The sequence below is a fragment of the Phyllostomus hastatus genome, unplaced genomic scaffold (genome assembly GCF_019186645.2).
Source record: "Phyllostomus hastatus isolate PE091 unplaced genomic scaffold, TTU_PhHast_1.1 phas_contig_17, whole genome shotgun sequence".
In the NCBI taxonomy this organism is placed as follows: domain Eukaryota; kingdom Metazoa; phylum Chordata; class Mammalia; order Chiroptera; family Phyllostomidae; genus Phyllostomus; species Phyllostomus hastatus.
The window spans coordinates 18,219,481-18,245,417 of record NW_025333664.1 but is presented as its reverse complement, the minus strand read 5'-3'; the positions used below and the strand labels follow the sequence as shown (position 1 = coordinate 18,245,417).

Sequence of the window (25,937 nt, the reverse complement as noted above, 5' to 3'; positions counted from 1 at the left end):
TCCTCACCCCCCCAAAAAAATCAATAAATAGCCCTGGCTGCAGTAGCTCAGTTGGTTGGAGTGTCGTCATGTAGCTAAAAGTTTGCAGGGTTGATTCCCAGAGGGTGGGGTGGGGTCACATATCTAGTTTCAGGTTCGATCCCCAGTCTGCGTGTGTACAGGAGGTAACTGATGGGTGTTTTTTTCTTGCATTGATGTTTCTCTCTCTTCCTTCCTCTCTCTCAGAAAGCAATGAAAAAAATGTCCTTGATGAGGATAACAAACAAAGGTATGTTTGTTATCCTGTGTTGTGATCTACTCATTGATTTTTCATGACTTGACCATTGGAGATTTTGCTGTAATGGAATGCAATAGAGTTTTCTAATGATGGTTTGGGGGGTCAAGGAAGCCTTATTGTTTTTCTTACACCATATTCTTAATCTGTTTCAGAAGTTTCAAGCTCCCTGTTGTGTTCTTGCCTGGAACATGTATGTCCTTAAAGATATTTCTGTTTTACTTCTTCTAGGGAGTAGGCCTTAATTCTACCCACCTTTATTAGTCTTGACCAACCCCTCATTATTGCTCTTGTTCTGTTGTACTTCAACTTCATTTCTCAGACATTTGCCTTCACTACCATCAGGTCGTGAGCTACTCTGAGAACATCTATTGCTTCTTCTTTATCTCTATCCACCAGTTCCTAGCATGCTGCTTGGAATGTGCTGGTTGTTTAACAACTATCTGTGGAATTGGTTGGGGTTGCTTTGGAGATAGATCAGTGCAGAGGCAGACCAAAGAGAGATGAAAGAACTTCTCAGAAACAGAGCACATCACCCAGTGACCATTGAATATAAACAAGCAGGGCATGTTCTCACACAGTCAGGAATTTGATATGGTTTGAAAGAGGACTGTGTGGGTGAGCTGGAGAGTTAGAGGAGATTCCATTGGAAAGATAGGGCTAATTTGTGAAAAGTTTTCTACACTGTGCTAAGAATAGTAGCAGTTGTGTGCTGGAAGTGGGCTCGTATCAGCTCATGAACTGATTATTAAACATCCAGGGACTGTGGGAACCTGTTGATCTCATGTTGGTAGTTTGAAGTCAGCCACAGAGTGAGTATTAACATCACAGATAATCTGCAAATGCTACTAATCAACCTTTTTTTTTTTCTCTCAGAGAGCGAGTTGTTCATAGGTCATTGAAAAGTTTTGGACATCACATTAAAAGAGTTGTTATCCCTGGCTGGTGTGGTTCAGTGGATTGAGCACCAACCTGTGAACCAAAAAGTCACTGGTTGGATTCCCAGTCAGGGCACATGCCTGGTTTGTGGGCCAGGTCCCCTGTCAGGGGTGCACAAGAGGCAGCCACTCATTGATGTTTCTCTCCCTCCCTTCCCCTCTCTAAAAATAAATAAATAAAATCTTTTTTTTTTAAGCATAAAGACCTGAAACATACTTATAAAGTAGAAAGAAAAAAAAGAAACAATGATATAAGCAAGGAAGCCAGGAAAAGTAGAATTACGTGTGAGAGTACCTGCAACTACCTGTTTCTTCATAACTGTCATTCAATGAATTCCTTTGGTGGTGCTGTTCAGGGCCTGGAATTTGGAATCTAGATTGGACTTCAGATATTGTTTTAGGCCCAAGGGAACTGTGGGCTGGGTTGGGAAGGGTGAAGGCAAGGAGGTAAGCTTTAAAAACTACAAGCGTGGGGCAGTAGAGAAGAGGGAGGGAGCTTTGGGGTTTTAGTGAGTCAAGAGTCAGTCAAGAAGGAATCCAGTGAGACTGCAGAATATCAATTACCAACGTTCTTCACCATCAGCGCCCCCACGTTTTTTGTAAAACCTCAAATGCACATAATTATACTCATACACTCAATCATACATTTGTTTTTTGGTCCACAATTTCATTAAGCCAGACATAGTACTACTTTTTTTCCTTTTCCATTTTTTTTTAGTGTACAAGCCTGCTTATTGAAGTGTTGTTTATAACAATTGAAATGTGAATGACTATCAGTAAGGGAATGAATCATTGCAACGATGTTTATAAACATTAGGAAGAAGCTCTGTCTGGCGTAGCTCAGTGGATTGAGCGCAGGCTGTGAACCAGACATCGCAGGTTTGATTCCCAGTCAGGGCACATGCCGAGGTTGCAGGCCATGGCCCCCAGCAACCGCACATTGATGTTTCTCTCTCTCTCTCTCCCCCTCCCTTCCCTCTCTAAAAAAAAAAATATTAGGAAGAAAGTGAATGGCCCCTCTTTGCTTGAATTAACTATTCTTAGCCTCTATTCCCTGGCTCATTTCCCTACATCCCTCAGACCATCATGTATATATGTATATTGGGTGGATAGAATATAATTTTTATGCTGTTGAATTTATAATATTTTCCTTAATGTTTTGCCCCTTCCATGTCTTAAAGATATTTTTCCCTAGAGGAAAAATGGCACAACTGTTATTTAAAAAACAATAAAAATTTTTAAAAAAGGATATTTTCCCCTACAACAAGATGCTCAAGATAATTTCAGATATATCTCTTTTAAAGACACATGGTGATGACATTGACACGTGTGACATACATGACGGTGCAGTGGGTTATACACATGTCTCACAGGAAAAATGGAACATTACTCATTTCACTTCCTATCAGAAATACAAGTAAGTGAGAATGATTCGCATTCTCACTTGTATTGGGGATAATCTTGAAACCACCTCACTTCTTAAACTATAAGTGGCTGGATTTTAATTGTTATCAGTAACAGATGACTTGTGACACATTTTGCAACTATGGAGTTATATCTTTGGGGGATCTATAGTTGTTTATCAAAATTGTAAGTGCGTGTATCCCTGTGGCTCAGATCTCCCATTTTTGAGAATTTAAGCTGCAGTTCTATCTGCACATGTGTGCTGTACTGTTTGTGTGTAGAACATTGTATTTAAAATGCAAAAGATTGGAAACAACCCCAATGTCTTTCAGTAGGAAGCTGATTAAGCAAATTACAGTAAATCTGCACAGGGAATACTATGCAGCAGTAAATGAAAACAAATAATGAGGGTTATTTTTATACCATTGTACAAAATGTGTTGTAGGGTGTCCAAAATGTATTGTTTAGTGAGAAAAGTAAGGTGGAAAACTACATATATAAATGCTTCCTTTTGTGTAAAGGGATGGAAATATATTTGAACTTGTATTCAAATTTGCTTGTATATGCATACAGATATTCTGAGAGGATTCATAAGCAAGTAGGAGTAGTGGCTGTCAATGGAAATAGGACTAATGAGAGGCAAGAATTTGAGGGAAACTTTGTATTGTATACTTTTCATATAGTTTCTGATATTTGAACTGTGTAACAGCATTAACTATTTAAAATTAAATTATAAGAAGTGGAGTACCAGCAGCTTTAAAGACTGTTTATTTAATCAACTTCCTGATAATCTCCATTCCCTTAGTCCTTCAGGCTAAACTCCTCCCCCTTTCTCTTTATCTCTGGGCTGGCAGGAGTTCAATCCCCAAGAAACATGTATTAAGTATGCTTAAACTATAAGGAACAGTGCTGGGTACTAGGGCTCCCGAGGGGCAAGAGAGAACAGGGCACAGTCTCTGCTCTTGAAGTCATCTAGGTGGATTTTATCATTCTTTTTAGTGGTAAGACAAGAATTAAAAAATGTTCTCTTCTCCTCTTATCCCTTCCTCCCTCCCTCTAATCACTCACAATGCTGGGAATATATTAGAGTTCCTATTTAATCCTCCTCCCCCTCACTTGGAGAGTACTAAGACTTGGGGAGCTCAGGAACTTTCAATCAGGCCCAGACTGGCAGGCCTCAGACCTGGGCCAAGACTCAACCTGCTTCCCTTGGGCCCCTGCTGCCTTGTGGAGGTTCTTGAACCTCTCAGATGCTGCTGTGGCTGTGGTTTCCGGCTTCCTGAGTTCTCATACGCAGCTTGGTGTTGCAGATACCATACCCCAGTTCCTCCTTTGGAGACTGACATGCTCAACCTTGGTGATACTCTGAATACACGGGGTCTGTGGGTCATAGCTAAGGGACTTGCTTTGCTATTTTCCTCCTTTCCCTTACCTGGTAAGGGAAATACCTTGGGTTACATAAGGACAGAGTATAAAGGTTTGCTGCATAGAGGCTGAGAAAGATCACTTTTTGAATTGAATATCCTATCTCACATTAGGTCTTTAGTTCTGCTTCTCTTTACTAGGGATGTTTTGACAACAGATCTAGTAAGAGCTATTAGAAAATAATTTATGCAGAACATAATAGTTTACAACACATTTTCTCATGTTATTTAAATTAAATGTGACAATTCTATAGATATCCCATTTTAGAGTTGGAGAAAAGTGATTCCTAGGGAGAGAAAGGATTCTTCCTTGCCGATCACGAATACCTCTTGTACTATTGTATACCTTGTGTGTACGCAGGGTTTCACTGTGGGTTGAGACCACAGTTCTGAACTTGTTAGATTCTTAGAAACAGATTCTACTCTCTGGAATTGAGGCTGCTATACAGTCAATCTTTCACTCATTCCTTCAGTCACAACTATTAATGCCTGTCCTGTGTAAAGAAAGGCTCTACCAAAGAAGGAATTGGGAAATTGAGACCAACTACTAGTGAGATGCTGGGGAGGATCTTAAGGCAAAAAGGTGGGTACTGCTAAGGAGACAGTGGTAAGATCTGGGCTTCAGACCAGAACTTTGCAGACTAGAGTTCTGTGGCTAGCTAGCTGTCAGTGAATGTCCAGTTTAGAAGTTAGCAAGGCAGGTTTCTGAAGGTTTTTTTTTTAATCAAAAAGAGTTTAACTCACAAAGTACTTTATTCATATCTGTATCATTATTTTTATCTGGCCAGCATCATTTTTCCCCTGTGTTTCCATTTTGGGGGGATACTCTTAGGGGTAGATTGTTTCTTTCTTCTTTCCTTGCCATCCTAGACTTACCATGTGACCTGAGATCGACCAGTTAACCATAGCTCCTGACCAAGACTTGGCTAGACTGCTGATGTTCTGGGCCCCAACAATATCTTTCTTTATATTTCTCTTTTGCTTGTACTTGCAACAGTGTCTGTGCTGGTGCTTATAATAGGCAAAAAGGATTTTGACTTACAAGTTGTGACAATTTCTTTACCAGGCTATAAGCTCCTTGAAAGTGAGGCCTAAATTTTATCCTGCTCTTTGTCTTTGGTGCCCAGCTTAACCCCAGTCTCAGTACATACAGGTCAAATAAATGAAGAAACATGTTATATTTATATGGAGCTTTAGACTTTCTGATTATTGGCATTACTGTGGTTGCAGGGCAAAAAAATCAATACCTACTACCACGGTCACTAACAGTTGAGCAACATCATGTTAATGGAAACTAGAGAGTACTGGGAAGGTCCTTTCTTCTTCTATTTAAGTACTTGGCTAAGTTCACGTTGGTAGTTCTGGTCCTCAAATTCCCTAAGTTTTTAATTTTTGGTTTGAATATGGAATTTATTAATTTGCATGTTATCCTTGGGCAGGGGCCACACTAATCTTCTCTATAATTTTTGTATATGTGCTGAGGAAGTGAGCATGGCTGAAACTTTTGTCCCTGGTTTCCCAGGACCTATTTCTAAGCACTACCCTCTGTCCTACTTCAGCTGAGGTAGGTCCCTCTTCAGTCTCCAGTCCTGATGTGAAAGGCATCTCTCCTGTGGACTCAGGTCATGGAGACTCTACCAATTTTTCCTGATATTATTCTCTTTCATCCCTTCCACAGATACACATACAGCATCTATTATTTGTCAGGTCCCAGCAGTTCAGTAGGTACAAGACAGTCCCTAACTCAAGCTCAGGATATAGACAAATACAACCAAGAGAACACACAAATGAAATAATAACAAACTGTGTTGTGCTCTGTTGGAAATTGAAGTGATAAGGTAGACAGTAATTACCATGGTGAGACGTGTGATAGAAGGAAGAACTTCTAGATACTGTAGTCAAAGAGGATTTCAGAGATGAACTGAGACCTACCTGATGAAGAGTCAAGTTTGCAAAAAGCAACAGCTTATTCAATGGCCCAGCAGCTGGAGAGAGCTTGGAAAGAGTCATGGAAACTGATAGAAAGTCAGTGTGGCTAGATGAGGATGAGCAGGGGTGGAGGATGCAGATGGAGAGATTGACTGGTTATTTTAATCAGGACAGTGTCATGATTAGATTTACATTTTAAGAAGTGAAATCTGGCTGTTCTGTCATCTTTAATGTTAAATAAAGTTACTATTGCCCTCTTAAATTACAAATGTTTAGCATTTCTTCTTGGGACTTTCCAAGACCCACTGTAAAAGCATCCCTGAACCTTCTGGGGTAGGTGCAACTCCACTCTTGGTCCCCAGAAGCAAAAATGCAGCTCCTCCTAACACCAGCAATTGGAACCATATTCCTAGGAGTTAATGAGGCAAAGTGGAGGACGAATTAGTACAAAGGCTCTGAGGTGGGAAGGAACCTAGTTTGTTTGAGGATTTGAAAGCAGCTGAGAAGTGGGGAAGCTGGATGTGTGATAATGTGAGAAGCAGGTTAGGTCCAGACTTCCAAGAGCCTGATAGATAGGCTTTCAGTGAAGATCCCACTGATCTTAATCTGAAGAACAGTGGGAAACAGGTTTTGGGCAGGGATGCCTGTGATTATATTTGCGTTTTGAAAGCCTCCACTGTCGGTGTGAAAATTGGATTGAAAGGGGCAAGGGGCTGAAGGCGACTATCATCTACGAGACGTGATGGTGGTTCACACTGTGCTGTTGTAATGGTACAGAGAGAAGTGGAAGGCTTCAAGATGCATTCAGGAGGCAAAATTAACAGGTGATGGAGTATCCAATCTCGGGCTTCGTGGTTATGGATGAGTGGGGACTTCGAGCCCTAGATCAAGGGCGTCGGCCCGGTTCCCGCGCCTCAGGGCAGTGGGCGTGGCCCGCCCGATCCGTCGCCACGGTGATCGGGTTGGGCGGGGCCGAGGGCGGGGCAGCTGGGGCGCTGCGTCACTTGGTGGTGGCCAGGGTGCGTGTGTGTGGGGGGCGGGGGATACGCTAGGCGCGTCCCGAGGGTCACGTGGTGCGCAGCACGCAGAGTCCTTCTGTCGGTTGGTCCTGAAGCGGCGCAGCCGGAGCGGGGCTGTGAGGTGAGCTCGCGGTGAGGCGCGGAGAGGTGAAGCCGGCTGGTGGAAGCCGGGTCCGGACAGGCCCGCGCCGGCGCGTGTCGTGGGGGCGGGGACGGTGACGGACGCCGCCCGCCGCGGCTCCGGTCCCTTGCCCGGCCCTGCTCCCCGCCTGGCCCGTCTCGCCCAGCCCGGAGGGAGGCCCGGGGACCGCTGCTGAGAGCGTGGCGGGCGTGCGAGCGGCGCCCAATCCCCAGGGCTCCCGACGGGAGTGACGGCCGTGTAGGCCAATCAGCGCCGACCGAGGGGGCTGGGCCGCGGGGTGCGGGCCCGGGGCGCGGAGCGGGCCGTGTTGGGGGTGGGGGGCGGTAAGCGCCACAGCTAGAGCCAGAGCTTTGTGGCCCGCGAGATCGCCACCACCATCTCTTCCTGTTGCCTTGTTATTTAAGATCGCGTGTTTTTTTAATTACTCTTTTATCCTATTCTGGGGAGCACACCCCTTTTCTCAAGCCCCCGACTATGGGAGTGTCCCTTTTCTCTAGTTTTGAAAATGTGGGTAGGGCACCCTTTTTCTTAAGCTCCAGCCCTGGGGTTTTATCTCCGCTTACAAAGCCCCTTCAAACTGAGGATGTATCCCCTTTCCCAGGCCCCCCAAACTGGGAGGACACTTCCTTTTTCGAGGCTTCAATCTGAGTAAGCACTCCTTAAATTTGAACCTTCGGCCTGTTAACGAGTCTGTCAAGTCTGGGTTCCAATAACCAAAGTTTTGGGGCACTTGTTTCCACAAATCCAGGGAAAACTCTTCTAGGCCCCAAATCAGGCAACCTGCTTTCCAGAATTTCTTAAATTTAGGGGCCACTTCCTTTCCCTAACCCTTCAAATCCGAGGTGCACCTCATTTCCAGAGACTACCGACAATGAGATCCAAATCCTGAAGTTTAAGGTTACATATTTCCAATTACACAAATAAGGGAATTCGCTTATTCCAGTCACTGTTCTTGGGTTTGCACCCTTTTTCATGAGTTCCCCAAATAGAACTATCTTACTTCCCGGGGGAGACTCATTTCCATACCTGAGTGCATTTGTTTCTTGTGTTCCCCAAATGTACAGGATGCACCCCTTTTGGTTACACAGTTTTCAGGGTGCAGCCCCTTCCTGATACTTTTTAAATCTGGAAGGGTACATCTTTTTTCCGAGTCCTCTCATTCCCAGGCGATGGTCTATGGTTTTTGAGCTTTTCTGCCATCGAAGACATTTTCCTTCCTCAGTTTCCTTCCGTTTTTGGAACCCCAGTTCCCTCTTGGTGCTCTCCCTTTCTGATCAGTGCACCCATTTCCTCTTCCTTGATGAATGAGTGTTTTTAGCATAGCGCTTTCTCTGCTTCTGTGGCCTTTTTTTTTTTTCTTTCTAAGCACGCTCTCTATAGTCCCCACCTTCTGAAATCCCCTTCCCAAAGGGGAGGATTCCCCCTCCAAAAGGGATGCTGCATGTTTTCTTTCCTGTGTCTACTTTATCTTTCTGTTTTTTGCTAACTGGAACTCTTTCTCTTGGCTTGCCCTGTCGCCAGGGATTTTTTCTGGTTTCTGACTCTTTGGATACTGCTCTGCTTAGTGGTGGCTGTACAGATTTTCCCTTTCTTCCCCTAGCGCTGGAGATGGCTTCAAGTCAAGGGCTGCCTGATGCCCCAAGTGCTGGATTTAAACTGGAAAGGAATCTCCTCCCATATCTTTGGTTATTCACAGGACTGTTAATCCTCCTGGTGGTTTGCTTTCTATAACATTCTGGTTAGATGAATATTGTTTTCTACTTTGCTTTATTTTCCTGTATTGGAAAGAGGGAACCCTCAGGAAATTCTTCTAGTCTTGCTTTCAGCGCAAAAGCTTCCTCCCTACATAGGCTTTCTTCTTTCCTTTCATCGAGAAAAAGAGGTCATTGGAGGATTCTCCTAGTCATTTTTCTTGTTCTTGTCCTTGGGGGGCAGTTGGGGGGTGGATCCTTATTTCTCCCCATCACCCTCTCATCCGCCAAGCCTTGCTCCCAACCCCCACCTTAAAATCTACAAATATTTGGGATTTCTTATCTCTCAGTAGGTTCTTTCTTTTGTATTTCTCTCTGTCTTTCTAGATTTTACTCAGGGCTTCTCAGCCTAAACCCCTTAACCAGATTAATTTCTCCACAGCTGGAATTCCAAGTGCTTATGGGATAATGACACCTCTGACCTTTCTCCCTTTTGAGAAGTACTTGAGTGTGCAGCTGTATGAGGCCTGAGTGGGGGAGAGAGTTGGGCCTGAGAAGCTACCCTGGCAGGACAAGGCAGGAAAAGACTGCATTTTTAGGAACACGTCCTTCTGAATCTCATTTAGAGATTGGATGTTTGCCAAGCACCTGCTTCTTAAGGATGCTGGGGGGATTTACTGATTGATGCTCCCAGGAACCTGTAGGAATTAATGGGGCTTGTGGAGAAGTGTTTGAACTGTGTTGGAACTTGAATAAAATTAATCATTATTGTATTTTTGGAACAACTAAGCTGTTTTATATTATATTTCATGTTCATGAAAGCCCTAGAGCTAAGATGGGCTATTTTAGGATGTGAAATAGATCGTATTTGATCATTTGGTCATTAATAAATACCAGAGTCATTAAAAAACATTGGAGGTCTGTCTGAGTGAGCAGTACCTAATAAAATATGGTATATGGAAAGTGAACAGGTACTTTGCCTCTTTATTTGCCTGTTTGGTACTTTATCTGTGTACTGCTAGGTACAGTGCACCCAAAGTATTCTACACCACTGCTTCTCAAACTTGAATGTGCTAATAAATCACTTGGGGTTGTGTGGGAGGGTGGGTCTTGCTAAAATGCTGATTCTGATCCAGTAGGTTTAGGGTGTGGGCTGAGTATCTACATTTCTAATTCCCAGCTGATGGTAATGTAATTGAATTACATTTTGAATGGTGAGGTTCTATACACAAAGCCAAAGATATCGCTGTGAAAATAGGAAGGTGGTGGTTAGCCTTATGCTGGGGTATTATGTTCCATTTTCTCTTTATCCAGACACATGTCCCTTAAAGTCTGTGCAAGGCATGGCCCCCTTCTGAGGACTATTATACTGAAATACAGTTACTCTAGCTTTTAGCTTTTAAAACCATAGCTAAAACTTCTCCAGCAATTTGATTTTTTATGTATTTTGTCATATTCATCATTATTATTATTATTATTATTATTTTGCCTACCTTTTCCCAAATCCTGAGCATTCCCCTTCAAGTTCCACGATAGCTCACTTAATGGCTGTAGGCATTGTACTCCCTTTTGTGCATGAATTAATCTTATTCATTCTTCAATTCTGGGATGTCAAGGTAGTTTCTAGTTTTTTACTACTATAAACAATGCTTTCTGCACAAACACGTTTTGCCCAGCCATGATTATCTTCCTAAGATAAATTCATAGATGTAACTAAGTCAAATCACATGCTTATTTTTAAGGCTTTTAATGAATACTGCCAAAGTGACCCACACAAAGGATGCACTGGTTTATATTCCCACTAACAATGTATGAGGGTGCTCTTTTTAAAACCTAGGTACGAAACGCTGCTGAATTTTGTTTTCTATTTCCCCTGAAAATTTATTGTTTGTTAAATTTTAAATTTTTATTTTAAACATTTTTAAAGATTTTATTTATTTATTTTTAGAGAGGGAAGGGAGGAAGAAGAGAGAGAGAGAGAGAGAGAGAGAGAGAGAGAGAGAGAGAGAGAGAGAAACATCAATGTGTGGTTGCTGGGGGCCATGGCTTGCAACCCAGGAATGTACCCTGGCTGGGAATCGAACCTGCGACACTTTGGTTCGCAGCCTGCGCTCAATCCACTGAGCTACGCCAGCCAGGAAATTTTAAATTTTTTTGAAGTTATTGGGGTGACATTGGTAACAATATTACGCAGGTTTCAGGTGTACAGTTCTGTGATACATCATCTGTGTATTGTGTGTTCACTACCCCAAGTCAAGTCTGTTTCCATCACTATATTTTGTCAAATTTAAATGTTGAAATACAGATTTTTTTGCTTAAATGTGAACATAGTTCTTGACATAGAATCATTATATCATACTTTATACTTGTTATAATAATCAGCCAGCCTGTCTGTCTGGTTCCTCACCTGTCATCCTACCACGGTGGGGAGTCTGAGATACCCCAAGTAAGCAAGGTCACAGGTGTTGGAATGTTCAAGGAGTCCTTAGTTTTCTAGGTTCTGGAAATGGGTCTGGGAAAGGTAGTGCCTGGACCTTGAATGGAACCTGCCGGCTTGTCTCTGTTTGGGAGCTTCACAATGGTGAATGCTGGTGGGAAGATGACCTCCTTTGATGGGGATTATGCCTTATGATGTTCTATCTCCTTTTGTACTCACATCTCTAGTCTATTTCTCAGACTTAGTGGGTTTTTCCTTTCTAAATGTCTTAGGTCATCTGTACCTATTTCCCTGGCTGTCATTTGTCATGGCTTTTTCCCAATATGATCCTATTCTGGGCTTTAATCAGGACAAACCTGAATGACTAGACTATTTTGTGTCCTGGTTCTTCCCCCCACCCCCAACACCTCTCACATGAATGTCAGATCCTATTCAGTCACAGGTTTGATCTGGATTTGGCTCTAGTCCCAGCTGTTCACTCACTGTGAGACCCCAGGCAAGTTACTTAATGCTGCTGGGACTCATTGTCCCCATTTGTAAAGTGAGGGGCTGATTATCTCCAAGGTCTGTGGTGCTCTGTGCCTTCCTCAGTACCTCGCTTAGAAACCCAGTGTCTGGGAGCTTGTTATAGCAGATCCGATTTCTTCACGTGCTCTGTTGGGCAGGCTGCCAGTCATTCTCTTGTCCGAGTCACTTCTGCCACTGCCTCTTTTCTAGCCAAGGCAGCCGGCTTGTCCTAACACCCAACTTTAGCATACTTCTGCCTACATGCCCTCTTCCAGTTCCTGCTTTATTTCATTCAAAATTGCCTAAACTTCTCAAAGAAGTCTTACTTGAATTCTCTATTCAATGCTTGCTACTTCTCTGAACCACTGAGAGGGAGTCTGTAGTTTACATACAACATGTACATGTTTATTTCTAAGTTCTCTCATCTGATGTATATTTTATTTTTTATTTATTGATTTTATTTTATTTATATTTTATTTAACTTTTTAGAGAGAAGAAGGGAGAGAGAAAGAGGGAGAGAAAATTGATGTGCGAGAGATACATCCATCAGTTGCCTCTCATACACCCCCAACTGGGGACCTGGCCCACAACCCAGGCATGTGCCCTCACTGGGAATCCAACCAGCAACCTTTTGTTTCACAGGCTGGCACTCAGTCGACTGAGCCGCAACAGCCAGGGCTTTATTGTTGATTTTAGATAGACAGACAGGTATTGACTTGTTCCACTTATTTATCAGTTCATTGGTTGCTTCTTGTATGTTCCCTGACCGAGGATCACACCTGCAACCATGGTGTATTGGGATGAGACTAACCAACTGAACTACCCTGCCAGGGCCTGATGTATATTTAAAAAATGTTCTCCTCTGCTCCCCACCTCAGTTTTCTTTTTTGCTTTGAATTAACAGTGTAGGTAGAATGAAATTTAAAAGTGAAGCAGGTAGTTTGCCTTTGGTCAGAGTTTGGGGGAAATGAGATGTACTGCTTTCAGCCCTCTTCTCCCAAAGTTTCCCCTATTTGTGGGGAATTAGCCACCTGGTATTTCTTCCTGGATTTTATAGGTACTTAGCCCCAGCCAGTGTAGCTCATTTAGTGGGCACATTGTCCTGTAAACTGAAAGGTTGTGGGTTCAATCCATGGTCAGGGCACATACCTAGCTTGCCGGTTTGGTTCAGGTCAGGGTGCATGTGAGAGGCAACTGATTGATATTTCTCTCACATCATGTTTCTCTCCCTTTCTTCCTCCCTTCCCCTCTCTCTAAAATCAATAAGACTGCTCTCAGGTGGGGATTTAAAAAAAAGTGTATTGAAGGAGCTTAAATTCCCTATCTGAAATCTGAAAGTGTACCCTGAGTGCTGACACCTTTTAAAAATTACTTCCAAGTGCACTTCATCCTAGAACACTCAGCCACAAAACTCCAGAAAAGAAATTACTAAGGACAATAATAAGAAATCTAGATTTCAAATAACTTTATCAAGGAGTAAAACTAACAAGTATTTGAGAACACCTCAAAGGCGGTTGCCTACATCGTGTCCGGAAATCAGGGCTCAAAGCTATCTCTGTATAACCTCCTAACCTTCCTCATCTTTCTAGGAAGTAACTGGGTGGGGGGGGGGGTAGGGACTATATTTTTCTTAATAAGCATTTTTTAAAAATCCAAGCCAAAATGTATCTTTAGAGTCTCCTTGATTAGGTTAGATTGTAAAATTGGGAAGAAAAAGGGAAGATGTTGTTTGTCCCTGTTCATCTCTCTCAGCAACTGCCCTTTCAGATTGTTGACTGACTGACTAACCTTGAGGTAATCTATTGGAAATTGAAACCCTGATTTGTAATGATGCTGTGACAGCTTTGCTAGATCTTGGGCTAGGTATTGAGCTGTCCTTTGCTTTCTTTGGCCAAATAATGAAGCAATGAGTTTGCAGAAATCCCGTAAAATTTTAGGAGCCTGGTATGAGTCACCAAGCATAAACAGTGCAGTTGTATGAAAGGGAGGTGGTGCTTGCCTGAATCAGTGGACTTTGGGGAAGAAGGGAGAGGAGGGGCTAGGGGAAGGACTTAAAATGATGGTTTTATTTGATGAGAGCTTATCCCATGTCAGGAACTTAATCCTAGAATTTAAAAGGCTAACTCCCAGGTATCTTAGATGAATATTGGGGTTCTCTGTCCTAGTAGAAACCTGATTTTCAAGAGGTCTCTTTCTTGCATGGAAAAGGTACATGGTTAGGTGGATTGACATGCCTTCCTTGCTTTTATAGGTGCACAGACAGGTGTTGGGATTTCTAGGTTTTGGAAACCTGATTTAGAAATGTGGGCATTTTGTAATAATAATAACTATAGCAAACATTTTTTGGAGCACTCTGTTGGCTTTAATTGAATCTTTACAACTTATCTATTATCCTCATCTAATAGATGAGGAAAGTGAGAATAAGTAAGTTGCCCAAGGTTATTTGGCTAGTTAAAGACCAGATTTCTTGGCCTGTAATCCTGGTTCTCTTACATCTTCCTCCCAACAGCTGCATTACTCCCCTGCCACTCCCCACTCCAGGTTTGAATAAGTAACTTTAATCACAGTAGCAAACAAGCAGCATCTTGGAACCCAGGACTGAGGCACTGCTGAGAGAAGGGGTAGCCTTGTCCCCCAGCCCCCCAGACTCTATTCCTGACCATGCAAACATCCCTTACTTATAGAAGCTCAGTTCTCTTAGCTCAGGTTACCTTTCTCTCTTGAGGCTCCTGGGCACGGAGGGTTTGAGCTGCTTAATTGTCCCATGGTGTGGGACTGCTCTCCAATGTGCTTTCATGAGTAGGAAATTGGTCCTGCTGTGACCTATTTGAGAATTATACGTCCGCAATTCAGAAAGGCGAGATAAGTAGAGGCCACCTTTTTATGCCCAGGCTGCATGGTATTTGGTGGTAGGAACCAGGATTTGGAGACAGAATGCCTGAGTTTGAGATCCAGCATCTGTAACTTGCAACTTGGGCATGCAGCTTAAACCTTTTGGGCCTCTCACTGTGGCATGGGTTTCAGAGACAGATGTCTAGCATGGCAAGTTACTTAACCTATCTGGTCCTCTGTTTCCACACTCAAGTATCATCATAACTGCCTTCCATTGATCATTAGAAATGTCAGTAAATGTTACCTTTTTCCCACATTTCCAGATCTGTAAATGGGAATTAGAAAAACCTAGTTCATAAAGTTAGCAAAACTTGGTGAACTGTGAAGAGCTGAGTATATGTTACCATTATTTTTGTTTTATTTCTCTCACAAAGTGTTCATAAAATCCCCTCATGGACCTTGTTTGTAGTTTCTATTTTTTTTTTAAGATTTTATTTATTTATTTTTAGGGAGGGGAAGGAAGGGAGAAAGAGAGGGAGAGAAACATCAATGTGTGGTTGCCTCTCATGCACCCCCTAGTGGGGATCTGCCCCACAACTCAGGCTTGTGCCGTAGAGTGGGAATCAAACTGGTGGTGACCGACCCTTTGGTTGACAGGCTGGCACTCAATCTACTGAGCCACACCAGCCAGGGCTGTAGTTTCTACTTTATGCTTACTACATCAGTAGTATCTAGAAGAGAAAGATACTTAAATGTTTTCCCTTATATTCCCACTTAAGAACATAGCAGTACTCCCTTAATATCATTAGTGTTTAGATATCCCAAGGACCTTCTCTTTTAAAGCATTGTAAGTGTAGTGGGTTTGAAGGAGGTGCTGCTTTTCAAATTCCAGCTCTTCTAATGAGCTGGTGACCAGGGAGAAGATATTTGCTCCGAGCCTCCTCTCCCTCTCTGTAAAGTGGGACAATATTGCCAACTTTTCTGCATTATTGGGAATGAGATATTTGTCAAGGATTTAGCCTGTGGTGAAGACTCAGTAAATGTTAGCCATTTCCTGGTATTGATAATAAAGGCCAGGAATAAAAGTTAGTATCTAAGAATAAGATAATAAATTCATTGACTATTAAATAACTTATCTTTAAAACTCCATACATAGTAAAAGGGTTGTGATTCAGGAAAATGTCTTTGGAGGCCCCATGAAGTAATGACTCCAACTCCAAATTGTTTCCCTTTGTAATATAGTGATACCTCAAAGAATCCTATAAGCTTAGTCAGGTTATATTGAAAAACAAAAAACCCCCCAAAAAACCCAAAACCAAAACAAAACCAAAAAACACTCCCTTTCCTGAAAGGAACCCACACAAACCCACTCCAGAGCTACTGACATTTATAGACTGGGACCTCCTTGTGAAAGAATACAGCTTTTCTTCAGCCCCATGGGTACAATTGTGATCTGTCTTTAGGTTGCTCATTTTTTGTGCTTTGCTTTCCTCTCCCTGCCCCCAATTAGTCATAACAGTTCCTACTTTTACCTGCGGATAGCACTTTTCAAAGAGTTTTTAAGTAATTATCTCTTTGAATCTCTACATTGCTATAGGGTGGTGATACTGGTCTGTTTTTATTCCCATTTTGCCAGTAGGGAAGCTGAGGTTTATCTTCAACAAGCATCTGACTACCATGTAAGGGTACTGCTTGTTAGATGCCAGGGGTGCCTATGAGGAGTTAAATGCCTAAGGAGAAATTGTCTCAAAAGAGGCAATTTCAGTGTAGAGTGCTGAGTGCTCTGGCCCAGAGGACAGGCCAGACTGACATGGGAGAATATTGGAGTGAGCCCCTGGCCTAGTAAGCTCTTCAGGGCAGTGCTGTGGTTGAACCCAGTCCTGAAGGACCAGGCAGAGGAAGCAGCTTGTTTGAGTAAAGGTCTGGAGGTTGGAACTTGCAAGGAGTCTAGGTGTGTGGGCCCCAAGAGCAGTAATAACCTTGAGAGCTTATTGTGTGCCAGCCCTGTGCTAAGTAATTTTTTATCTTCCCAATACTTGTATGACGGTGCTGGTACTATCCCCTTCTTTTACAGATGAGGCCAAGGCTTAGCGAGGAAATGGCCTTGTGCAAGGTTATCTGGAAATGGTGGAGCTGGGATCCATACTAGTCTCACTCCAGCGTTCTGGCTCATAAGCACTATGTGCCACTGCCCCTCTGTTAGGCTTGCCTGCTTCCCTCCTTTTAAGCTCCTATCGAGTTTGGTTTGGTCATAAGGGCTGGCTCACTGACAGCCTTGATGCCACACACGGAGTAGCTTAAACTCAGTTCTGTGGGGAAACTGATGAACTGCTTTTATTTAAATTGAGGTACTGTTGAGCCCTGGCTGGTGTAGCTCAGTGGATTGAGTGCGGGCCTGCAAACCAAAGGATCAGGGGTTGGTTCCCAGTCAGGGCGCATGCCTGGGTTGCAGACCAGGTCCCCAGTTGGGCGCATATGAGGGGCAACCACACATTGATGTTTCTCCCTCTCTTTCTCTTTCCCTTCCCCTCTCTCTAAAAAATAAATAAAATCTTAAAAAAAATAAATTGAGATACTGTTGACATGTAACCTGAACTGTTGTATTTATCTTATTTTTATTTTTAAATATATACATGGTATTTTACTAGACCATACACAATAAATTTTACTTGAAATTAACCAAGGAAGTGACCTGAACTATTTTTTTAAATTATATTTCATTGATTATGGTATTAGAGGCATCCCAGTTTTCCCCTCTTTGCCTCCTTCTACCCAGCACCGCCTACCCTCCGCCCCCCCATCCCTCAGGCAATCCCTGCACCATTGTAATCTGAACTATTATAAACAGAGGTGTCTTATGATCAGATTTGTGCTTTAGAAAAATCTCTGTAGTAGCAGTGAGGAGGATTAGCAACAGTGCAGTAGTTGACTAGAGTCAGACTACCTGGTTTAACTCCTTGCCCCAATACTTGCTAGTTTCGTCATTGGAGCAGTTTACTTTCTGAACCTTAGCTTTCTTCATCTATAAAATAGGAATAATAATAACCCTCATTATGAACCTGTGAGGTAAGACTCTAAACAAGATGATATATTTATAAGTACTTAGAATAGTGTTTGTCATAAAATAGGCAGTCAGATGTCAGTTTACGAGAGTATTGATTTGGACCTGGGGAGGGTGTGTCTGAAGGCTTTGAGCTCCATCATAAACTTGCAGTAGTTGGATTAGAGTAGTTGGAGTAGTTGGATTAGTAGTTGATTGAGGGGGTGGGGTCTGAACTGGGCAACCACCCAGAAATGGGAGAGACCTAGAAGAAGGTGTTACAGAATGGTGTCTGAGAGTGCGAAGCAAGGGCTATGCCCATTTTTCTAGCTTGACACATTGGCCAATCTTGGGGCCTTAAACTGTGATGGGGAGAAAAGGAGAAGGAACTAGTGAGGGTAAGATGATTAGTTAAGTAAAATTGAGTAATGTGTCAAAGGTCATTCAGAAAATAAATTCTGGAGCCAAGCCTAGACACTAGGCCCTTTCCACTGCTTCTGGAATTTACACTGATTTAACCGACTCATTCTCAGTACTTTGAAATAGGTAAACTCAATGTGTGTTTGCTGTCTGTCTGATTTTTTTTTTTTTTTGGTCTGTCTGAATTTTAATTGTGGAAGGAAAAGCTAGATTCTTGGAGAAAACATTTCAAGGATCTGGGAAGCGGGTAAGGGAATTTTTTGGCCTATTTCTTCCCTCCCCTCCTCCTTCCCTGACTCTCCCTTCTTCTTGCTTCCTTCCATAACCCCTCAAGTAAGATAAACCAACTCAGCTCATTTTTTTTTTTTTTTTTAATTTTTAGAGGGAGGGGAAGGGAGGGAGAAAGAGAGGGAGAGAAACATTGGTCAGTTACCTCTCGCTTGCCCCTAAATGGGGGCCTGGCCCTTAACCAAGGGATATGCCCTGACCAGAACATACTGACCTGTAGACCTTTCGGTTGGCCCTCAATCCACTGAGCCACAGCATCCAGGGCTTTTTTTTTTTTTTTTTTTAATTGGTTTTAGAGAGAGAGAGAGAAGGGAAGAGAGAGGGAAACTTTTTTTTGTTGTTCCACTTATTTATGCATTCATTGGTTGACTCTTGTATGTGCACTTACTGGGGATTGAACCCACAATGTTGTCGTATCTGGAGGATGCTCTAACCAACTGAGCTACCCATCCAGGGCTAGAGCCCTTTCTAACAGCCTCATCAAAATGGTCCTCCCATGTTACTGACACCGATTCACATTATTTTGGTGCGTTTTTTTCCAACAGTAGTTATCCTGCCAGAGATTATTGTCTTTGTGTATGTATTTATTTTGTACTTTGCCTGACTTCCCCACTAGAGAATAGGGTTGAGGTTGTCTCATCTTTCCTGTCTCGGTCTCCAGCACATAGCAGGCCTCAATAACTATTGAAGGAAGGAGGACTAAAGATCTAGGAAGGAGGCATGTCTTTTAAAAAAAATTTAAGTTGTTTGATTTTTAGAGAGCAAGGGAGGAAAGGGGAGAGAGAGACATTGATTTGTTGTTCCACTTATGCATTCATTGGTTGCTTCTTGTATGTGCCCGGACCCAGGGATCAAACTTGCATTTGACATATTGGGGTGATGCTCTAACCAACTGAGCTACCTGGCCAGGGCTAAGCATGTCTTTTACTTGAAGTGCCCCTTAATTGAAAGGGGGTGGCATTAAGTAGAAAAGATACTATCACCCTTTAATGGAGGTGAATGCAAGCTTGGTAGTAAGCAGTATTAGGTTATCCCAAAGACTGTTCTGTCGTTTCTGGTGATTGATAATCTTTCTCGAGTGTCTCAGAGTTTATTTTCCCCTAACCCTGTCTCAGAGCTGACTGGTTGAAATATATTGTTTCATACTTCTATCACTTTAATTCTTTATTATTTTGAGTCCTCAGTCCCTTCTCCTCAGAGCACAATGGGGTTGTTGAGGGCAGGAACCATGGCTATAGTACCCTTTTACTTCTCCCCAAATAAAACCTAGAGTCGTTATTAGTTCATTATTAACTCTAAATGTATTATGAAATCTGAAGATTCTGATGCCAAATGGGGGCTTTACAGATTTTTTTTTCTCAACTACTCCTTATAATAGGAGCCATTAATCCTCATTTGATGAGTTAGGAGAGAGAACTCGAAGGTGTACCTCAGAAACAAATGTGGTAGTGGTTAAGAATCTGGAGCCACAGGGCTTCAATTCAAATCCTGACTCAGCCCCTTGCTATTCAATATATGGGCATCCTGGGGTGTCCCTAATTTTTCTCTCTCTGTTTATGAGGATTAATAATGATACTTACCTCTGTGGTTGTTTTAAGGATTACATGACTTACTATATGAAGAGTTAGCTATTATTACCATTATAAATGTTTTTTATGTAGGTCTCGTTAGTCTGCATAAGGGTATTTTATATCTGGTCTCCTTTTGTAAGGTCATTTCACATCCTCACCGTGTTAGCAGCATTCTTTATTTCATTTATTGGGCATCTGTTGAGCATCATTCTTTACCCTGATATTAGGTTTTGCTGAACTATTTTCTTGTTCTTCAACATGTGAACTATATCTAGCTTCCCCAGAATCATATGTAAAGAGCTATTGCTTTATCCTCATTTTCAGGAATGATTTATTTTTATTCCGGGCTGTATTCTGCAGATTAAAAATTACTGAATCCAAGTGTATAAGCAGTTTAACAGCTCGTTCCTTGTTTCCAGATCGAGGTGTAAAGTGATGGCTATAGTCAGGGCCCCAGGCAGTGGTTCATGGGGTCTAGTTTCTCCATAGCTGGGCCCTCTTAGCCTTTTTAGGTTTTGTCCTTTCTAAAAAATTGAGTATTTCTGCTTGTTACATAATGATATGATAATTGTAACACAACATTTGAGAAGCATTCAATTGCTAAATTTTCTTCAAATTACGTTTATATCTAACGGCATGAATGTAAGCATAGCAACAACTTCTTTGGTAGGGTAAAGAGGGAAGGGCTTTTGAGAAGTGGTTTGTCTACTTCTGGGGAAATCCTGTTAACTATGCTAAGAGAAATGTCTCCTTTCTTGGGGGACCTTGAAAGCTGCCAGCTGCTCTGTATCTCAGTTTCCTTTCTGTACACATCACATTTTGTTCTAATACATCATTTCGTGGTTGTAAAGATCCAGTAAGATAGTATAGGAATACAAGACAGGGTTTTGTATATTTAAAAATGCTTTTAAAAAATAAGAAGAAATAGCCCTTGCTGGTGTGGCTCAGTGGATTGAGTGCAGGCCTGCAAACCAAAAGGTCACTGGTTCCATTCCCAGTCAGGGTACATGCCTGGGTCGTGGGCCAGGTTCCCTTTTGGAGGCGTGTGAGGCCCGATCCCTTGAGCCACATCAGCCAGAGCCATGGAAGTACATTCTTAGGTTAGAAAATTATAACAATATAATAATGTTTCTGCTATAATAGATCTTTCTATATTTACATCTATTTGTTTACGTTAAAGGGATAATACCATACACAGGCCTCTACACCATGCCTTTTTTATTTGACTGTATATTTTGCAGATGACTTCATATCATATCAGCATCTACAGATTGCCATTATCCCTTTTGATAGCTGTATAACATTATATTGATGAACCATAATTCATTTAACTAGGCTTCTTGATGCACATTCTATTTATTTATTTAAAAGATTTTATTTATTTTTAGAGAGGGGTAAGGGAAGGAGAAAGAGAGGGATAGAAACATCAATGTGTGGTTGCCTCTCATGTGTTCCCCACTGAGGACCTGGCCTGCAACCTAGGCATGTGCCCTAGACTGGGAATTGAACCAGCAACCCTCTGCTTTGCAGGCCCGTGCTCAATCCACTGAGTTATGCCAGCCAGGGCTTGATGCACATTTTAGCTGCAGAAATTGGAAAGCTGTTTTGATCATCCTTACAGGTAATTTGGCAGAATCTGGGGAATGTATCTTTAGGATAAATTACTGGCAGTGGGACTGCTGCTGGGTTGCAGGTATGTGCATTTTTGTAGACAGCACAAAGGTGCTTTTAAGAAAAGCTTTTCCAGTTTATGCTTCTACCAACAGTATATAAGCAGACTCTTTTCTCCTCATCCCTGTAAACAGTGGGCATCCTCCATATCTGAGTTTTGCTATCTGAGAAGTAAAAAATTGTCTTTTTGAGTTACATTTTCTTAATTTAGGGTGAGCTTTATGTGATTATAATATTACATATTTATTAGACCTTTATACTGTTTCCCCCTTATAATTTGCTACTTCTTATCACCCCTATAGTCTGCCAGTTCTTACACTTTTCCCATTTTTAATTATGTTTTTAATCCTCACCTGAGGATATTTATTATTATCATTATTTATTTCAGAGAGAGAGGAAGGGAGAGAGAGAAGATGCGGGGGGCAGGGGGAAGACAGAGAAACATTGATTGGTCACTTCCCATACATGTCCCAACTGGGGATTGAACTTGCAACCTAGGTATGTGCCCTGACTGGGAATCGATCCTGCAGCTTTTTTGGTGTACTGGGTGATGTTCCAACCACTGGGCCACCGGCCAGGCACACTTTGCCCATTTTCCCCCGCTTGAGATTTATTTATTTATTTTTAGAGAGAGCAGAAGGGAGGGAGACAGAGAAGGAGGGAAACATTGATGTGTGCAAGAAACATTGGTTGCCTCTTGCATGCCCTTAACTGGGGACCGAACCTACAACCCAGGCGTGTGCCCTGACTGGGAATCAAACTAGAGATCTTTTGGTTCATAGGCTGGCAATCATTCTACAGAATCACACCAGCTAGGGCATACTTTGCCCATTTTTAAGTGAGTTTGACCTTTTTGTTCTTGGTTGTATGCACTCTTTGTTAATTAAAGTAAGTTAGCTCTTTGTCATATGTGTTGCAGTTATTCTAGTTTGTCATTTGTGAAAGTGCCCTTTAAACTGTATTTCATAGAATATATGTAAAATTTTCATTATTATTATTGATACAGGGGCATTATTGACTGTGAATACTGTATTTAAGGAAGTAAACTAGGCTCTGTCTTCTGTGTGGGAGCAGTGAGCTCCTATTCTAGGGAAATCTGAATGTAAAGGAGTAATTTGAAATCTTGCCAAGGTCTTTAAAGTGGAATTTTATATAAATGGATTGCATCATATTTTTTTCTCTTAGTTTTCCTCAGTGTCCTGTTGAATATATTTCCTTTTCCTATTCTAGAAGCTGGAGATTTCTGGAAGAAAAGCTAAGGCCCTGAAGAATGGATAAGTTAAAAGCTATAGAATCTGAGCCTTCTTCTATCTTGAAATATTTGCTTAAAACTAAATGTGAGAAGTAAAAATGTACTTCTTGTGTAATTAAAAATTTTTCTGTTTCTGTCTTGAACTCTTTCTCGGTAGCAGGTGTTGTCAAATTAAATTGAGATTTTGAGATAATTTTCCAGGTGTCCCATCCCTCGCCCTTTTATAAAGCTTGTCCATCTCTTCTCAATGTTTGTGTTTGTCTTCCTGGATGGACTGAAGTGAGGACTGAGTTGGATTTTTTAAAAAAATATTTATTTATTTTTGGAGAAGGGGTAGGGAGAAAAAGAGGGAGAGAAACATCAATGCGTGAGAGATAACTTTGATCATTGCCTCTGGCTCTTCTTCCCCAGCTGGGGATCTGGCCAGCAACCCAGGCATTTGCCCCGACTGGCAACTGAATAGGCAACCTTTTGGTCCACAGGCCAGCAGCACGCAGTCCACTGAACCACACCAGGCAGGGCTGAGTTGGATTTCTCATTTCTAATTTCAAGTACAGTGACATTCTAAGAGTATTCACTAATTGTTTGTTCAATGAATTAATGTGAAATTTGAAAACAAATTCTGACACCCCCAGAGGAGTGGAGGGAAGATCGAGGATGGGACCTGAAAGCCAGAGTAGTCTGTAGTCTTGTCCTCTAAACTGTTGGAGAGTAAAACTTCAAACAAACTGGTCAGTTAAAATCAAGCAGGTTTTAGTTCACTATAAGGAATACCTGACAATTTAGGCTCCAGAGGAATTGTTTTCCTTGAGCCATTGGGAATAATTTACTTATCTTTGTTCATTCACTGCCTTGCTCCCACACTCTTGTATTTTAATTGACAGTCTCCTGGGGTACTTGGGGCAGGGGAGTTGTGTGATAAAAGTATTAATTCAGAAATCAGGCAGACCTGGGCTTTTGTCCTGGGGCCTGACTCTTAGCACGTGAACCTTAGCCAAATAACTTTAAGCCTTATTTTGTGATAATAGAATTATTAATATCTACTAGCTATAGAGGCCTTATTTTGTACTATCTCTGTGATCCTTAAATGGATTATCTCATTAATCCTCTCACATGCACTGCCTGCAGATAGGTACTATTATCACCACCACCCCCATTTCACTAGCAGTTCAGTGCCATTTTTCCTTTTTCTTGTTTGGCACCACATTTTCGTATAATCTGGGAGCCAAACTGTTCACTGAATATTACTTGGTATGCAAAAGGTCAGAGGTGAAAAGATAATTTGATGTATTTCAGGCAAGCCAAAATGACGGCTTCTACTGATTGGTTTACTTATATCAGATTTGCTTTCTTATTTTTTCAGAGTGTATTAGGTAAAGCCAGTCAGACCTCTGACTCCCTTTCCTAGGGTTCATATGAAACACTTCTGCTTAACAGCTTTTCAGTTCGCTGTTGGGTTTCTGCTTCTTTATTTACAACTGTCTCCATTCTGACTTAGTTTGATTTGCTTTGTGTGCTCCCCAATATCAGACCTATGGAATGGGTTGGTTAACAGGTAGCTTATACTTTTTCATATTATAAAAGTTCATATTATACTTTTTGCTTCCTTAAGGAAAATTTCTGTTGTGAAAAACTTTATATATTTAAGAAACTGTTTGTGAGGAAAAGGACAGTCACCTACAGCCTGTTTTTTTTCTCCCAGTCTTTTTTTAATGCACATGAGTTTTAATGTGAGCTCAAATTCGTATAATTTTGCATTCTGCCTTTTCATGTAATATATTGCAAGCAAATTCTTTTAACATGTGATGGATGGTATTACACATCAGATATGAGGGCTCACTTCTGTGATTTTTCTGCATTCTTTCATTGCAGAGATTGTCCTCCTGGTATGAGACAGATTAGGCACTGCAGGCTATTGAGATCCAAAGTTTAGTGGGAAAGAATTTAGTTAGGTAGCTTGCTGTATGGAGGTGGCCTGCTCAAATGCCCTGAGAGCTCAAGAGTGGCTCCATCTCCATCAAAACCATCAGTAGCCCCTAAAGATAGGTTTTAACTCACGTAGAAAATGACCACCAATCCCAGTACTCAAAAGCTCGAAAAAGAATTTCTTAGGAAAATATATTGTGAGAATGGACTTAAGAAGAAGTGGAAAGTATAAATAGATCAAAGAAAGTGTAAATCTTTTTATTTTTTTTTCATAATCAGGTCTTTATTTAAAAATCCGATCTGCTAACTTGGCGTTTTCCATCAGCACAGGGAGCAGAAACCTTCACAGGCTTCACAGGCTTCTGCTCAGGTGCTGCCTTTGTGGGAGTCTTAGCAGCAACCACTTCTGTCTTTCTGTCTTTTTAGATACTTGCTTAGCCTTTTTGCTTCCTTGACAGCCTTGATAGCTTGTTCTTTTGAGCTCTTCTAACTTCAGGTTTCTGATTCTTCTTGGCCATTATATCAGTAGGACATGCACCAGTGATGGCCCTCTGCAATTTGACTGCACAGCAGGTTCTTTTCTTTTGAATTTCTTCCAACTGTCCCATTTTGTGCTTTCTTCAGTAGAGGGCAGTCCAGTTTGTCTGTCGAGGATTCCTCCTGGAAAGGGATGCCAACTTGCATTTTGCATTAAGAAACTGGAAAGCCATGCCTTGGCTGCTGTGGCTCAGTTGGTTGGGCGTTGTCCTGCAAAGTGAAAGGTCACTGGTTTGATTCCTGGTGTTTCAATTCCATGGCACATGCCATGGTTGTGGGCCAGGACCCTGGTTGGGGCGTGGACAAGAGGCACCCTAGGATCACTGGTTCTCAACCTGGTGTTTCTCTCCCTCTCCTCCCTTCTTTCCTAAATGAATGAATGAATGAATGAATGAATGAATGAATAAATAAATAAATAGGAAAACCTTCCTGTCGGTCCTGGTGTAGTGCCTCTGGTGTCCAGGGTAGATCTTGTTCCCATTGAAACTGCACAGCTTGACCTTCATGGCTGCAGCTGCTGGAAAGAAGGAAAGATAGTGAAGAGAAACTCAAGAGATCTTTCTTGTCCAGCCTTCTGAAAGTAGGACCAGACATCACTGTCTCAGCTTTTGTTTGCCTCCTTTGTAGCCCTAAAC

The 25,937-nt window shown here is 41.9% G+C and overlaps 1 protein-coding gene and 2 pseudogenes across 2 annotated transcripts in view; 1 reads left to right on the top strand and 2 right to left on the bottom strand.

Annotated features, from left to right (window-relative positions):
• Positions 1-5,437: 5,437 nt before the first annotated feature.
• LOC123815459 lies at positions 5,438-5,533 on the bottom strand (annotated as a pseudogene).
• A 1,448-nt stretch (positions 5,534-6,981) lies between these two features.
• Positions 6,982-25,937, top strand: part of PHF20 (PHD finger protein 20) — a 100,033-nt gene continuing 81,077 nt past the window's right edge. For both annotated transcript variants that reach the window (XM_045832928.1, XM_045832927.1), the window contains exon 1: positions 6,982-7,109. The gene's annotated coding sequence lies outside the window, so the exon portion shown is untranslated. The remainder of the gene's footprint in view (positions 7,110-25,937) is intronic.
• LOC123815024 lies at positions 7,036-25,808 on the bottom strand (annotated as a pseudogene).